Here is a 17,348-nt window from a genome sequence, read left to right on the forward strand (position 1 = left end):
GCTCTGGGCTTTTGCAGCTGTTGGGGGCTGCAGGCATCCCTGAGAGGGAGGTTTGGGGCCCCATCTGCCCTGGGTGCCTGAGGTGGGAAGGGGGGTCTTGAATCCTGCTCTGCCCACCACGCCCCTGTCCTTCCCTCCCTGGTGCAGGGACCCCCCTGGATTCGGAGCAGGAGGAAGGGGTGGACATGGCCAAAGATGAAGCTGCTCTCAAGGTCATCCGAGAGCAGCTCCAGTGCAGAGATAAGGTACAAATGTTCCCCACCTGGGCTGGAACCAAGATTGCCCTGTCCCTTCCCAGCATCCCCACCCCCTGCCCAGGGTCTTGTCCCTCCTGATCCACCACCCCTAATGGGGCCCTTTTACATCCATGATGTGGGACCCCCAAGATGGGGGTGTTTGTCCCACAACAGCCAAGGTCGTCTCCCCCCACAGGCACTGTCCCAGTTCCTGATCCTGCTTGTGTAGGAGTGGGGGGGGATTTGGACAATAGGCGGGTCCCCACAATCCCCCATTGAGGCCTGAGCCCTGGAGCTGGTGTGGGTGGGGTAGGAAGGTCCCTAGCTAACAGGTTCTCTCTCGCTATACCCCACTCCCGGTGGGTCCAGGACGAGGGGCAGCAGCTCCTGTTCCTTCAGGCCGTCTACCCCGCATGTCTGGCTGCACAGGAGAGATGGGAGGACACGCTGGAGCCGCGCTGCTGCAAGGCGGCTGTGGTGAAGAGGATCGTGGTGAGTGAGACACGCCATACGGCAGCTGGAGGGAGGAGGGAGACATGGGATTGGCAGGGGTATGGCCGGGCTAATGGGTGGGGGCCGGGTGGTGTTGGAGGGGGCAGCAGAGGACAAGGATTGCTGGGGCTGAAGACTTGGGAGAAGAGAAGGGAGAAATTGTGAGATTGGTCAGTAGTGGGCAGGGGGGGAATTGTGGGGCTGGGGGGCAGCTGAGAGTGGGGGCCAAGGAATCACATGGTCCCAGCTCGGTCATCGGGATGGGGCTGAATGGGGGCATTTTTGACAGGGAGGAGGAGAGAAGGGGATTGGGAGTGAGCTGGGCAGGAATCCGGGAAGGGGGACAAGTCTGATGGGCAGGAAGGAATCGGGGAGCGGTAGGTGGTGGGGGATCCTGCTGGCCATGTGGGGCACTGGCTGTGTCATCTCCTCACTGGGAGGTGTCAGTCGGGCCTGAATCTCACATGCTCCTTTGTCTCTTTCGCGTCTCACAGGAGCTCATTGAGGAGCTTCCCGATGACTCGTCACCCAGCGCCGTCCTCGCCCACTCCCTGGCTGCAGTGGGCTACCTCTGGTACCGAGACAGCCCCACCCCCTCACCCCGCCGACTCCCCTAACCCCACTGCTGATCAGACCCAAGGCTGGGAGTCACCGTCACTGCCCCTCCCAAGTCACCTCCCAAGAGTGGCGCCTCTGGCAGAGATGGTGGGGTGGGAAGATTCACTTTCTCCTGGCGGGGCTCTTCTTTTCACTCCCATCACATGACAGGGGCCTTGGGGAGGGGCTCACTCCCGGCCTCAGATACAGGAGGGGCAGCAGGCTCCAGGGAACAGGAGCTATTCCTGTCCTGCCACTGTCTGTCTGGGATGCCTTGGCCTTGTCATTCCCAAGCTAAGTGCCTCAGTTTCCATTCTCGCCAGCCTGTGCCTCTATCCCTGTGGCTTGGTGTCCATGTTGGCGACAGTCCCACCCCCATACTGCACAGTCTAATACCAGCTCCTCTCTCTTGCCAGCACCATGAAACCTGCCCTGGAGCCAGCCCTAGAGACCCACCTCTTGCGAGCTGCCCTTCACTCCGTCTTCACCCTGGGCACGGAGAAGGACACCACCGGCATCCAGGTACCTCCTCCTCCTCCATCCTCTTCCTCTTCCAGAGTAGTCCTTGGTCCCTGCTCCCTTGATTCGCTGGAGCTCCAGCTTTAGGGGTGGGGTAGCGGAGATGGAACAAGCTGCAGGGTTGGATCCTTCCCTCCAGCAGGGAAGAGATTACCCCTCCCTGGGGGATTTCTTTCTTTCTTTCTTTCTTTCTTTCTTTCTTTCTTTCTTTCTTTCTTTCTTTCTTTCTTTCATAAGCTGTGTTTTGCCCAGAAACCCAGGTTCCATCCAGAGCAACTTGGCTGTTTCATACTCTTCTGCCTACAAGGCCCTCTGCAGAGACCTGCTAAGCTCATGGATTAAAGGTCCAGGGGTCATCAATTCTTGCGAATTGCCTGCAGTGGGATGTGAAGGAGAGAGGCCGGGAGATGTGTTTGGGAGTCTCCCCAGTGCCAGAGACCCCTCTTCCCATCCTGTGGCAGGTGTAGGCCCAGGTTCCCTAACTCTGACCCATGCTTTGCAGGCTCTGCACAAAGTCATCCCAGAGGTCCTGGATGCCATGCTGGGGAACCTGCTGGCAGAGTCCCCAGACACAGACAGGCTCCACTTCATCTTGGAGGTGAGACCCATTTCACCTGAACTCTTTGGGAGACTGGTAAGGAGAGACTGGAAGATGCATTTTCTACTCTGTCCTCCTAGCTGGGTCCCCAGTGGGCCGTCCTTGGTTGGGGAGGTCAGTGCAATGTAGTGTCAGGTCCTTCCTTCTTGAGGGACAGAGGAAGGAGCTGGGGCTCCAAGCCAGAGCTCTGCCTGGTTCTGCTGAGCACTAAGCACAGGGCTCCTGCTTGTCTTGGGGAGTGAGAGTCTGAAAACCCACCCTTCCCCCACCCCTTCAACACACAGAGCCCATCAGATTGGGGAGATGGTTCTCAGAGAAGAGGCACATGCTCCTTCCTAGAGAAAGAGGGGGAGCCCAGGGAATCAGCCCTTCCCTCTGATGTGCTCTGAAATTCCTGGGGGGATTGTGCTCTCAGTCACTCCCTACATCCCCCCAAGGATTTGCGTAGCAGGGAAGGGCCGAGGGTTCAGTCTTCTTTCTGGTGAACTGTTCAGGAATCAGGAGTTCTGGGAGGATGGGACCAGCCCCGATCCCGAACATTGTCCCAATCTAGAGAGACGCTGACAAGTTGTGACCTGAAGGGTACAAGCTGCGTCCTGGGGGAAAGAATCCCCTTCTAAAGCTCTGCCATCAAGGACTCAGCTATTCCCCCCTGCGCAGAATGTCTCAGGCCCCTGGGGCTGGGGGCGTGGGGGGCTCATTTGCAAAGCAGGAGCAGCTGGCCACTGAGTCTGACCTGCCTCCTTTCCCCACAGCATGTCAACCTCTGGGTCGTGTCCAGGGTGTCGCAGGAGCGAGCCAGGGCTATCAGGAGCAGCACAGCCCTGCTGAGATACACAGTCACCCTCCCTGAGTTTGACGTAAGTGAGCTCCGAGCCCAGCTTGCTGGCTCCAGGGGGAGGTGGGCTGGCTCCAGCGGGCTGCAGGATCTGCTGCTGCTGCCGGGGCTGTGGGTTAGGAGGGTTCTTCATGGGGAGGCAGAGTCAGAGCAGGACTGAGCTAGGCTTATGTCAAGTTCTTCTTGTCCTGGTTCAGTGTTGTCCCTGGGCCTTTAAGGGGCCCATGCTCCAGCCCCTGCTTGGCATCCCAAAGCAGCTCCAGGCTCCCTTGGCAGCAGAGCAAATGAAGGGTCGATCTCAAGCTCCTCTCCCCCAGCATCTCCTGCAGAGGGGCTAAGAGGAGGAGCCCTCTGGCCCAGGGGGGACAAGGAGATGACAGAAAAATGCTGATGGAGTCCCCTCTGCTCTCCCTTCCATTAGATCTCAGCCGAGTTCCCTCAGATGGGTCGCCATGTGGCCCAGCTGGCTCTATTGGTCAGCGATCCAGACAAGGACATCAGCCGGCAGGCCAGGGAGGGGACTTACCGGCTCTACCAACTGCTGCTCCAACAGAGGGGTAAGGAACCCAGCTGGGACACGGAACCCAATAGGGGACTAAGAGTGACCACAGGTGGATAATGGGACCCCAGACCATTTCTCTCAGACTGACCCCAGCCGGAGGACAAGTCTCTCTCTGCCTCTGTTCTTCTCCACTCCACTGTGCAGCCACCAATGGGATTGGAAGGACACAGAAACTGCAACCAGAATGAGGAGAAAAGTCTCTCTCTCTCTCTTCCAGGCCTGACCATACATGAGGCGGAAGATCTCTGGTGCTATGACTGGCACCAGGACAGCAGGCTCTTGGGCTACAAGAACACAGCCAGAGTGGGGGAGGTAAGGGCACTGTGCCAGGGCATGACACAGCTCAGGGAGTGGGGCTGGCTGGGTTCCCTGCAGTGGATGCCTCCTGGAGACAGGAAAAGAGCCCGCTCCTTATTTCCAGCTCAGAGTTCCTCATCCAGCAACCAGTGGGACACGCTGGTGCTAAAGGTCCCACACTGGGACTGGGCCAGGAGTCTCCTTGTCCTTGTCAGGCTGCAGGTTGGATTCCCCTTGAAGAAACCAAGGAGCTGCAGAGGCCATTCCCAGCGAGGAGAGAAATCACTAAGCTGCGGGGAAGAGACCTTTGGTCTGTCAGCTCCAACCCCCTCGCCCCCCACAACACACGCACACTCCTCTAGCCTCTGAGGTGCAGGAGATCTCTCTGCTGGAAGCAAGGCAGGGTCCCCTGTCGTCTCTGTGCCCTGCACAGCAGAGTGGGCCTGCTCACACACATTAGAGATCCATTTCCAGCCCATCCTGGCCCCTGCCATAAATTGCCTTCCCGAAAGAGCCACTGGAGGCGTTGGTCCCTCAGCATCTGCCACCTTTTAATAAAGGGGCTTCCCTGAGCCCTGGGACCCTGAAAGCCTCCTGGGGAATGAAGTGCCTTGGCCACAGCAGCTCTCTTCCCCGCCCTTTGGGGCACTAGACGCCATTGTACCGCCAGGACTTGGAGGCTGGCTCTGGGCAATCTACTCGAGCCTCATGTCCTCTTGGTTTTAGGTCTTTGAAAAATTCTTCTCCGTCGGGCAGAGAAGATCCTTCGTACAGACAGCATTGCTGGCCATCCACGACCCCCTGCTGCGTGTCAGCCAGGCTGGGCTGGTGCTGGTCTACTCCCTCCTGGGGGAAGCCCAGCAACTGATGGGGGACACAGTAAGCAGCTGCAATCGACTCAGAAGCTTGGGGTGGGGCCCAGGGCCTCCTTCCCATCCTCTCACCATTCGCTGGCCTGGTAGCAAGGAGCCTAGTAAGGACTTCTGGCCTTCATGGACTTCTGTTCTTAGGATGTGTTGCTCTGCTATCACTCCTGGGAAGGACAGGAGAGTCCCCTAAGTGCCCTCTGGGAACCTTTCCTGCCCCACGGAGCTGCACCCATTTCCCCACGGCCTAGTGTCCATGTCACCCGAGCCACCATCGAGAGTTGCTCCCATCCCTGGCAGCCTGGGAGGCCAAGGACTGACTGGTGATGGTGACTGACTGAGGCACATGGGTGTGGGAAGCTGGTTTTGCTGCTGGTAGGGCTGGACCCACTCTCGAGATATTGGGAGGATTCAGTCGTCAGGGGCTGCTGACCTGTCCCGTTCCCCAGGGCTGCCATCCTGTGGTTTCAGCTTTTGTCACTGGGGTGTCTTGGGGAAAGGTCTCAAGCTCTCCCCATCCCACTTCACTGCTGCCAGAATCCCTCCCTCCCCCCGCCACCCTTCTAGAGCCCCCTCCCTGCCCTACCTGGGTGAGGATGGAGGTATGGGGGAAGAGAGGGTTCTCCGAACTTGAGCGGTGTCCCCAGGTGGGTTGGAGGTGGAACAGCTGTCAGGGGCATGGATGGGGAGGTGGCAGGAGCTCACCCGACAAAGAGGGGGGTTGGCACTGGAGGTCACTAGAGAGGACAGCAAGCCTCCATCCTGGGGGTCAAGAGGGTGAATCTACCACTCAGACATGAGCAGCTGCTGGGTGGAAATGATGGTGCTGGTTCCAGGTGTCCTTCATCCTCCCTGATTCCTGGGGAGTGTCTCAGTCTCTGACATGTTCTCGTTCCCCTGCAGCATGAGGATGTCACAGCCAAGGTCATGGGCCAGCTTCACATGATTCGGCACTTGCGCCAGATGCCCGAGGCGCTGCAAGGGCTGTGGCTCATCTGATGCTCTTCAAGGTTCCCCTCCCTGTTCAGCAAGTCCTGCTCCCTGCTGCAGGTACTGCTGTGTCTCACTATAAATGGGGGGCGAGTGGAAGCGGAAATGGAGGCCCCTGGCACTCACAGGAACTCTCTCCCCTCTCTGTGGAGCTGTGTCCTTTCCGCGGCCCCCCGAATTCCTTCATCTGGGGTAGGAGCTCTTTCCCTCACACCCATATCCCTCCCCTCTTTCCTTGATCTCACCCCCATCCCATTTCCCATGCTCCCAGGCAGAGATCTGCCTTCCCCATATGGTGCAGAAGGACCTTTGTGTCAGGGCTACAGACTGTCTGCCCAACTGAAGCTCAGGAAGCTCCACATTTGAGGAGGTGAGGATGGGACAGAGGCTCCGGGCTAGCTTCATCTCTTGCCCTTTATTCTTCCTTTGGCCCTTCTCTGGGCTCTCAGAGTCTGACATGAAGAGGAGCCTCCTCCCCGCATGTCTTCTAGGCCCTGGCATGTGTGATAGCCTCCCAGATGGGTGCAGTCAGAAGCTGAACCAGCTCAGGGAGCAGTGGGGACAGGTCCCTTGTCCTAGGAAGCCAAGCAGTGGTAGTTCTCAAAGAGGCTGAGAGGGAAGAGCCCGCTCCCTCTTGGAGGTAAGAGCCATTGACTTCTTTGGGCAAAATGGGTTTCTTGGGGGAGAAATGGGATCCCTTCTGCATAGCCTGGGTGGGAGCTTCCCCCATCCCTGGGACAGAGACATCTTCATCAATGTGCCACCCTTGTTTTTTTCCAAGCAAGAGGCTCCCCAGAGAACTCCTCCTCAAGCCTGTTCTCCTGGGAGCGTTTCTGGGAGGAGGCTCCCATCCCTCAGTCTCCAACTCCATCATGCAGTCTCTTTCACCTAACATCTTCGCTCTCCAGCTCCACTTGCCGCAGCAGGACAAACGGACCTTCAGCTCCTAGAGAACAGACTCTGACCTCCTTCTGATCAGCAATGGGGTTTCACCATCCCCTCAGCAAACCTGTCAGCCGGGCTGGACCGGATTTGAAGGAGGAGGGTATCTAACAGGGTGGCTTGGCCTATGGCTGCCTAGCCTGGGTCTAGGCCAAATTGATGACCAAGTGAGCCCCACCTGAGAGGAAAGAAGGGAAAACAGCAGCAAAAGTCCAGAAGCAGAGCGAGCTGTTCAGTCGACGGCCTTGGGCCAAACCCTGGAGTCCAGGGTAGGACTGGCTTCTCTCACCATCCCTAAGGAAGGGGACATAGAAGACCATAGAAACCCAAGAAGGGCAGGCCGAACCGAAATCAGGCTGAGGAAGAACTCCCCACGAGGGTGGAAGGCCTTGTTTCTGTTCAAGACATTTTGGGACTTTGTTTGCAAGGAGCACGACCCAGGAAGGAGTGGAGTAAAGGACAGTCACCTGGTTGGAGGGCTGAGTTCCCAGCCAACAAACTGCAAGAGTGAGTATGAGCGGGGTTGCTAGCCCAGCGAGAAAGTAATGACACGAGGCCTGGCCAGCATCTAGCGGTGAGTGAACTCTGGTACACACCCAAAGTGGCTGTGTCTAGAGCCCTGTGTAGGCTCTTCTGTGGGAAGTTCCCATGGGTCAATGGGGCCTGAATCTCTCCTGCTCCTTTGGTCTCTTTGGGCTTCCCACGAGATGTCTGGTGAACTGCCCTTGGACTCTGGGCCCAGCACCGCTCAGAAATTATTCGCTACCTTCAGAGAGACAGGGCACAGCTCAGCCTGTTGGGTAGGCTGGAGACCCACACTTCACTCGAACACACAACACTGAGGTGGTTTGGGAAGCATAGTAACAAAGAAGAGATTTAAGTGATACTAAGCAAGAGAAAGAGAGACATTTCAAAGAGAGAAACAAAGCACAACACACTTTGTAGTGACTAAAACTGAATCTTAACAAGTCACAATCTTTGCCTTAGCAGTTTCCACACTAACATCTCAGCTTTCCTAACAGACCTTCTTCGATGTCCCTGTAGGGTAGAAAACTTCTCTGTCGAATCTGCTGATTTGATTGCTTCGTCTTCTGGTTTCAGACCCTCTGTTCTCCTTCTGGGGTGCCTGGACCCTGATTGTAACATCTCTCTGGCCCAGCCTCTTACACAGATGTGTGCTGCAGCCAGCCCAGCGCAGGGAGCAGTGGGGACAGATGATCTCCTCCTGTCAGACCAAGCAACATGGGTCCCCTTGAGGCTTAGATGGAAGATCCCAGGCATCTCCTGGAGGTAAGAACCGTCCACTCTTCTGGGCACTTGGGGCTGTTGCAAGAAAGAGGGGGCTCCTGTTCCATAGCCTATTTGTCCTCATGACTGTGTTTTTTTCTTCTCAGAGGATGCCCCTGGAGACTGTTTCGTGCAGGAGGTTTGATCGGGGAGAGATCACTCACTGTCCTGACCCATGGGTCATTAACCCGGGTCTGCAGGGTTCCTGGGAGCAGCCACCCTCCAGCACGCCACATGGAAGCCTATGAAAAACTGCTTACCTAGGACTGACGAAGTCCAGACCCAGTTTGAGGCTCCTATTGGCAGAGTCCCAGAGCAGCTAATCGGCCCCCGGGACCTCCTTAAACCAGCAGCAGGAAGAAGAAGCTGTCTGAACTGCCGAGCTCCTCCCCGGCTCTGGACCGTGTGTTGGCTGTTCCTGCTCCCACTCCCCAGGCTTGATTTCCTGGCATCCGGACTCAGGGTGACTCACCTGACTTGAGGTTCTGAACACAATCTGGTCTTTTGCTTCTGCTCTTCCAGTGTCCTCACCCAGCTGACTCTCGACTCCTGTCTTGTGAGTGTGGACTCTGCCTCTGACCACTAGGTCTGGCTGCCCATGACCCGGCCATGACAATGACTTTTCTACAATTCCTCCAATGCCCTTTTCTGCTCTCCAGCTCTGCTCTCCTAGCAAGACACACCGATGCCTTGGCTCCCAGAGTCCTGCTTGCCTGCTAGTCAAGGGCTCAGGGGGAGTGCTTGTCTTGCCCCCTCCCCCACCACAGCTGCTTGTCCTCGGGGACTCTCCCTAGCGCAGAGGAGAATCCGTCCTGGCAGCAATTCAGGAAGTCACAGAAGGGACGGTCTGCTCAGCTCCCTCTGCAATGCCACTGCCCGAGACCATTACGAGTCGGTGCCCAGTGACTGCGCCGGCAGCTCCTTGAGAGACTCCTGGGGGCAGCGTAGTCGTGTTTCCCGGTGACCGCGGGAAGCCATGCGAAAAGTGCGGCATTGAGGAGACTCTCCTGCTGTCCCAAAGGGTTTCTGTTCTCCTGCACGGTCAGACCGTGGGGCCAGGTTGGAGAATGGGGAAGAGCTGGTTGGTGATGAGTCGGAGGATTCACCATACAGGTGGCAGCAGCTGCAGATCCTGGAGTCCCTGTGGTCGGGTCACCATGCGTCCGGAGTTTCCCGGACATGTCCGGCTTTTTGGGTTTTAAATCGCCCTCCGGATGGAATTTGTAAAATTCTGAAAAGGTCCAGGATTTCCCTCCCAATGCAGCACTCTGGGGGCTGGGGAGGGAGCTGCGCGCTCTGCGGGGGGGCACGGCACTGTGTCTGGCTCCGCACCCCAGACACACTGCTCTGGGCCGGGGGGGCTGGAGAAGGGGCATGGGGTCCCAAGGGACAGTCAGGAGACAGGGAGCAGGAGGGGTTGGATGGGTGAGGGGTTCTGGGGGGAGCCTGTCAGGGGGTGGGCATATGAAGAGGGGTCGGGGGAGTCAAGGAACAGAGAGCGGGGGGGGGGGTTGGATGGGGCGGAGGTTCGGGGGGGGGAATCAGGGGCAGGGAACAGGGGGGATTAGATGGGTTGGGGGTTCTGCGGGGGCAGTCAGGGGACAGGGAGTGGTTGGATGGGTGTGGGAGAGCCGGGGTCTGTCAGGGGGCGGGGGTGCGGATAGGGGGCAGGGCAATCAGGGCACAGGTAGGGGGTGGAGTTCTAGGGGGGCAGTTAGGTTGGGGGGTCTAAGGAGGGGGCAGTTGGAGACAGGGAGAAGGAAGGCTTAGATAGAGGGCAGGGTCCTGGGAGGGGGCGATCAGGGGAAAAGGAGCAGGGGGGGGTTGGATGGGTTGGCGGTTCTGTGGGGGGCAGTCAGGGGGCAGGAAGTGGGAGGGAGTAGATAGGTGGCAGGGCTACCACTCCCCCCACCACCCTCGGAGTGTCCTCTTTTTTGAAAAGTTCTTTTTTGAAAGTTCAAATATGGTAACCCTACCCTATTGGCCCAGCCTCCACTCCTGAGAGTTCAGGCGAACCTCCCCCTGTTCTCGGGGAGTCTTTGGCTTTGGCGGCTGGGCCTGCCTGCCGAGACAGAGGACTCAGTGTTTCCATCAGGCTGCTCAGCTGCCAATGCAGCCACCCAAAGACGTGAAGAATGGAAGCGAAAGAGCAAAGCTGGACCCTCCGCTGAGCTCCTGTGATCAAGTGAGCCCAGCCTGGGAGAGAGGAGGGAAAGCTCCAGGGTGGCTGGTGGCTGCAGGGAGCCAGGGGAGGAGAAATAAATAGTTCACGATGAATCCTACGGGCTTTGTCTTGTGTGGTGAAGGGTTTAAAATGGGTCTAGTTACTATCACATTCAACTTTACAATCGCTGTGTGTGATTGAAGGGCAGGTCTAGAAAGGTCAGAGGTCACTCGAGGAGCTTCAAGTCTCCGATTCTGTCCCTATTGCCTGCTTTGACCAGCTAATCTCAACCCAACACCTCCCTCAGGTGGTCGCAGTGGTGAGCTCTTTCCCTCTTTTTCTGGATTAGCCGCCAGCATGGGGACAGGATACATGTGGCCAAGGAAATGGAGAGGCATGGGGGTGACTTGCAGAGGCATGCAGATAACTTGCAGAGTTGCCTGTTCATGCAGTTCCTATGGGGGAAGCACGGTAGGGTACCGTGCACTCAGGGGCACCATTTCAAATTTTGGTGGTGGCGGGGAGGATAATTTCACCCTGATTCCAGGAGCTACTTAGGCACCTGAAAACTCTAGTGTTTTGACAGATAACTTAGCAATGAGCTGACAGGAACACTTGCCAGACTGCTTTCCGGGGAAGACAGCTATAAGAATGGATCCAGGGAATGGTTCTGTAGCTCTGAGCTGTTTGGACACTTTCAGGGAACATTCCCGATGAGAGACAGAGGTCCCCAAAGTTATCCTGGGTAACCCTGAGAGACTTATGGAAAACTAGCAGATCCCACATCTCTGCTGTCACTTTGAACTGACAAACTCGGACTGTCCGAACCTGTTCATGTATTTTACCTGCTTTAACCTCTCAAGAACTTTCACATATAAAAGAAAGAAAATTAAAGAAATGACATCGTTACACCGATATAGGGCCATAGCATAAACCCGACCTCAGAGTTGTCCCATTGAAATGGAATTATTCACAGCAGTAATTAAAGTGAAACATGCACGTAAGTGTTTCCAGGGCCAAGATTAAGGCCACAGCTTAGGAGAGGTGCAGACGCAAGAAGAGAAGGGCTGTGCAAAAACTGAAATGCCACTTGGACCCTGGCCCAAACAATGCATCACGAAAAATAAACTCGTCTTGTTATACAGTAACAGAGCTGGTTCAAAAGTGTTTTACACTGACAATGCAACCTTTTAACTAAAAATGCCACTTTGGATTACATTGATCATTTGAAAAAAGTTACCTCTTTAAAAAAAACATTTTGGATTTCTCTGCCCATTTCAGAGAGAATGTGGAGTTTTTCCCACCAAAACTAAACAAAAATTTGATAATTAAAAACATTTCCAAATAAGTTTGAAGAATATGGGGGGGGAGTGGTTTCTTCTTCAATTTTCATGAACCTCTCCACCCTCGCTATTTTTGACCAGTTCTAATTGTGAATAAATGTCTGTCTGTACATGAATGATAAATATGTCTGCTACTGAAACATTTACAAACAACGGCTCTCATGAGGAGCACTGAGGTCACATTACGCAGAGAAACAGCCAGGCCTGCAGGTTTCATATTCTCAAAGACATAAATTGCCCCAGGACGGGAATGTAACACACAACACAGCGTGACTGGCCCGGGTTGGTTAGGTGCGTGTTTTGCTGTTGCTGGCAAATTGTGGTGTTTTGAGGTGGGGGGGAGTTATATTTGAAAGGAGTTCTTCATCCTCTCCCACTCTCACCCAGGGGTGCCGGAACAGGGGAGACCAGGGCCCACCACTTTTTACTGGCCATAAGTGTGAGCGACTGGATGATGGGGGAGAGAAGGGAGTGGGGGGGGCACTGTTTTGGGGGCAAGGGGTGGCGTGAAGTGGGAGCTCAAGGAGAAAGGCGGTGTGAGGGGGGGCCTCAGGGAAAGGGGCGGTTTGAGGGGGCAAGTCCTCGAGGAGAAGGGGTGGCACAGGGGCTGGGCAACAGTTTGGGTGCCAGCAGCCCCCCCCCACTTTTAGGAAGCTTTTGCCCATCCTGCCCTCATCCCAAATTAATTTGTTGCAGTAAGAAAACTTTGAGCAACAAGGAGACTTAGAGACCCACAATATAACCGCCAAAATCCTCACCTGCCCCTCGAGCTGGGCAAACAGAATTTTTTGGTTCCTGGCAATTCCAAAAAAGAGATGGAAAAGAACGGTTTCAGGTTAAATAAAACTAACATTTTTCCAAATTTTTGATGAACCAAAAAGCTTTAAAAAAAAAAACAAAAAAAGACCCAGGAACATTTCAAGGGTTGTAACTTTTTGAATTTTTAAAATAAAATTGAAGGACATTTTTAAACAAAAAATTATTTCAAACTGAAAGTCAAAATGGTTTGTTTGGAAAGCGTCTAAACGAAATGCTTTGACTTTTTAAGAACTGTGGGGAGGGTCTGGACATGAAGAATTCAGCAGACCGGATACGAATTCGCAAACAGGTCTCCTTCCCCATTCTCCAGGGCTGGGTTTCGATTCCTGTTTCTGGTTCCCTGGGCCTGGTCCCCGTCCCTGTCACACACTGCGGGGAGCTCAGATTCCTGGGAATCCTGCCGACTTCCAGGCTGCGGGGAGGGATGAGTCAGCAGCTTCCTGAAGACAAGTTGCGAGTAGGCAAACACTTTTCCTCTACCTTTCCAAAACCCACATCGGTACAGTAAGACTAGCACCCCCACCACTGCCACCACTCCACGCACCAGGAGATGATTCCAGGACGCTGGCTCTGAAACAAAAGCGAGAGAAAGGCCCCATGACTAAGGGGCTCCGTTAAATCATCCCACTGCTGCCATGAGGATCCCAGAAGATGAAGACGTTCCTGGGATACAGGAAGAGCTGAGCTGGGTCGTGCGCACATGGGCACCACTCAGAGCAGGGGGAATGAGATAATGAGATCCTTATAACCAAAACCATGAAGAGCCTGGCAATACATTGAGATCAACAGTCCACAGTGGAGAGTCCCAGCAGCCCTGACCCACAGGGCGCAGCTGGGACTCACCATGTTAGGGCATGGGCAGGGTAGTGGGGGGATGGCAGTTGAGGGGTGCTGGAGGGATTAGGGGCCATTGCTAATGAGGCTGGGGCAGTGAGGAGGGGAGGGGGCATTTCTCCACTTGCTGCCCACTCCATCTGGGAGAAGGTGCGCCAGGGGCCAGTCCCAGTTCACACCCGTGCACTGTGTCTGCACTCGGGGTTTGCAGTGGGGCACCAACATGGCTGAGACACTGCTGTGCCAGGGGCCAGAGCCCCTCCCCTCACTGGGGTTATGGATCAATAATTACAGGGTCACTGGAGCAGGGGAGCTGGACTCTGGGCTCCCAGCAGGGGCCCAAGCCACTGGTCTGCAGAGTCAGTCTCACTCCCACGCTCTGGCCCATGCCCATGGCAGTGTTTAGACATACAGGGTGTCTTCAGCAAGAGAGATTGAGGGAGCCCCACACCAGACTCCTGGAGCCCAGTGGTTCCAGCCCTAACCTCGGGGGGCACCCATATTCCAGTTCCTGCCCCACATCCCACGGGGGGATGGAACCAGGGGCTCCCCACTGAGGGCCCAGCCACAGGGCTAAAGGCTGGAAGGGAAGCGGCGGCACCTTTCTGTTCATTGAAACTTGTCAGCAAACTCAACATGGATTCGCAAATAGTTTCTGTCGACCCGAAATATAATTTTGCAGCAAATAAACTATTTACCCCCCAAATTACATGCAGCTTGACTTCAACTTAAGAGCCGAAATCCCAGTGACTTGCCGTGAGTTACTGTCAACACCTCCAGAAATGCACAGTTACGGGCAGGGCAGGCTCAGGACATCAGCTATGAAACACTCCAGAGCTGCTGTTAAATTTGCCTTGGGTAGAAAAATTTCCCCACGGGCTCCCATAGCTCTTTTACTGAAGGCTAAGAGGAAAAAGATACGGCCAGTTGTAATTAGTGACACTAACAAGGAACTAGTCTGAATGAAAGAGACCTTGGAAAAGACTAGTTGCAGAGTTATGTGAATTCAGGGGACATCTTTACCTGGTAGTCGTGGAGTATTTTTCCAGGTAGGTAGAAAGAGTGTACTTGAAAGACATAACAGACCAAAGTGTTACAGAGCAAGTGAAGTGCACTTTTGGGCATTTCGGGGTTCCAGAAGACCTTGTGACAGAGCATGGACCACAATTCATAGAAGTAGAATTTTATTTATCTCAACAAAATATGATTTTCCTCATATTACTAGAAGCCCATATTACTCACAAGCAAATGGAGATGCTGAGAGCTGTACAGACAGCCAAGAATATCCTTCAACAGGAAGATCCATTCTTTGCTCTGCTGCGTTATAGATCAACCCCAACAGCAGCTACCGGATATAGTGCAGCACAACTCCTGATGGGAAGACGACTCAGAACTACCCTCCCAACTTTGGAAAAGAATCTATCTCCAAAGTTGTCAGACACGTAGAGAATAGCCAAATCGAATAAAAAGGGAAAAAAAGTTTACGAACACTTTTACAACAGACATCACTTAGAAAACTACCAAGCCTAGAACCTGGTGACCATGTTTGTGTCAAACTGGATGGAAAAAAAGAATGGAATACTCCAGCTGTTGTAAAGAAAAAGAATTCAACACACTGATTGTATGTGATCAAGACCGAGAGAGGAGAGTTCAACAGAAACTGTCAACATCTACAGTTTGTTCCTCAGAAAGAACAATCAACTGAGCAAACTCTGCAGATGGTGGATGCAGAACAAGAAGATGACTCAAGGATTCCAGACTGACCACAGTCAGTCAGTGGAACTAATGGACAGTCAGATGACCAAGCTGTTACCTGTTCGGGTCATGTAAATAGAAGACCAGTACCATTCAGAGACACCTAACAGACTGATCCACACTGAACTTCAAAGACAGTGCGATAATGTAAACATTATAAATGGTAGAAATGTAGAACTTAAAGGGGGAGATGTAATGGAACGCTAAACTGTATTCTGCTGTTCAACCACTAGGTAGCGCTGGGTAAAAATACGATATTTAAGCTGACCTTAGCCATGGTTGGTAGAAAATTAAAGGATTTTGTGATGAACACTTCTGGTGTGTATCTGGCTGAGAGGGAAGCTCTGTAGCCAGCCCATATCTGCTACAGGACCACCACACCAATGATGAAAGTCCAGTGCTATCGACTACCTCTGCTATGGCCAACGAGTTCTTCTGAACTATGACATGCTGAAGACTATGGGGGATTTTACCCATGACATGTGTTACATAGAGACTTGGGGAATGAAACTCCTGGTTTCTTCATACTTCAGTGACTAGAATAAAATTATTGCCAAGGGCCTTGCAGATTTCCTTGTGGCAGCAGGGCAGGAAGTACCCCCCACCTCACCCCAGCTGCAGAACATAACCAAGTGTCAGCCATGGTCAAGCCGACCTTTGAATACAGGTTGGCTCTCGGGGGGAAAAGTGGGAATGTGTCAAGAGGGCTGGCCCTTTTACAGGAGTTAGAGAGAGGCTACCTGTGACAGGCTCCTGTAAGGGAGAACCAGCCAACCCAGACCAACCTGGAAGTAATTAAATCCCTAGGTGGCTAGTTGGCAGCTAAATAGCTAATGAGCCTGATAAAGGGTTACCAGGGCTCAGCTGAAGGGATCCGAGGGATAGGAAGCTGCCGAGGAGAGGAGCTCCCAGGAGAGTTCACCAGAGCAAGGAGCCTGGAAGGGGTGCTCCTAGAGCAGTGGTCCCCAAACTGTGGGTTGTGCCCCCCAGAGGGTGTGGAGGAACATTTGGGGGGCATGGCAGGGCCTGGACCAGCCCCCATGGGTGGCGGGAAGGGAACGCCACCCAGCCCTGCTCTGCCCCCACCTCCACTCTGGCCCCATCCTAAACCCCAGCTGCAGCTCCAGCCCCAACCGTGCTTCCACTCCCAGCTGAAGCCCACGGCTCCTGGCCCCAAATGCCGTTCCGCTCCCAGCCATGGCCCGCGGCTCCTGGCCCCAGTTGCAGCCCCGTTCCTGGCCCAACTCCTGACCGCAGCTCCCGACCGCAGCTCCTGGGGTGGGGGCACAAACCAGGTAAGGGAGGGCATGAGCAAAAAAGTCTGGGGACCACTGTCCTAGACAGAGGAGCTCCCCTAAGGGGGAGGAGCTGCCAGAGATGACAATGACAGCAGCAGCTGTAGCAGGACAGAGCCCTGGAGAGCTGCCCCCGGCTGGAGAAAGTGGACGCAGAGAATAAAGGCACAGTCTGAAATCACCCCAGCTCCGGGAAGGAGGGCTGAGGACTCCTGTCTTGAGGACAGTGAGGAGCTTGAGTGAGAGCTGGAGGCTGGAGCAGAGTGAAGGAAAAGATTTTATTTTGGGGTTTACTTGGACTCAGAGCAGGCCCCAGGAGGGGATATTTCTCTCAGATCTTTTTGACTGTAAGACTTAATTTAAGGAGTGCTGAAGATGGTAAACTGAGGCAAGATGCTTGCCAAGACACCCTGAAACAGCTGAGGGTGATACCTGAGGGCGCGTCCCCATGATGAGTCTACAAAATTGGAAAAAGAAAAGGAGTACTTGTGGCACCTTAGAGACTAACCAATTTATTAGAGCATAAGCTTTCGTGAGCTACAGCTCAAAGCTTATGCTCTCATAAATTGGTTAGTCTCTAAGGTGCCACAAGTACTCCTTTTCTTTTTGCGAATACAGACTAACACGGCTGTTACTCTGAAACCTGTCATTATACAAAACTGGAAGCCATTTAACGGAACTGCTGCCCCTTCCCCATGCAGACAGAGCCTCGCTATCTTCAGTCTGTCTGGGTGGGCCCCTCACCCCAGGGTCTGACCCCAACAGATCCTGCATCACAGAGTGGGAACCTGGAGAGAACACAGCACAGGGTTTTGGGCCACCCCCCTGGCTTCCACACTGAACTTCCACACCTGTCCCAGCTCCCAGGCTGCTCCCGCTTCCCCACAACTTCCAGCTCCCCCCGTCCTCAGGCT

Source organism: Lepidochelys olivacea (assembly GCF_965140295.1).
Source record: "Lepidochelys olivacea isolate rLepOli2 genome assembly, chromosome: 14".
Lineage (NCBI taxonomy): Eukaryota > Metazoa > Chordata > Testudines > Cheloniidae > Lepidochelys > Lepidochelys olivacea.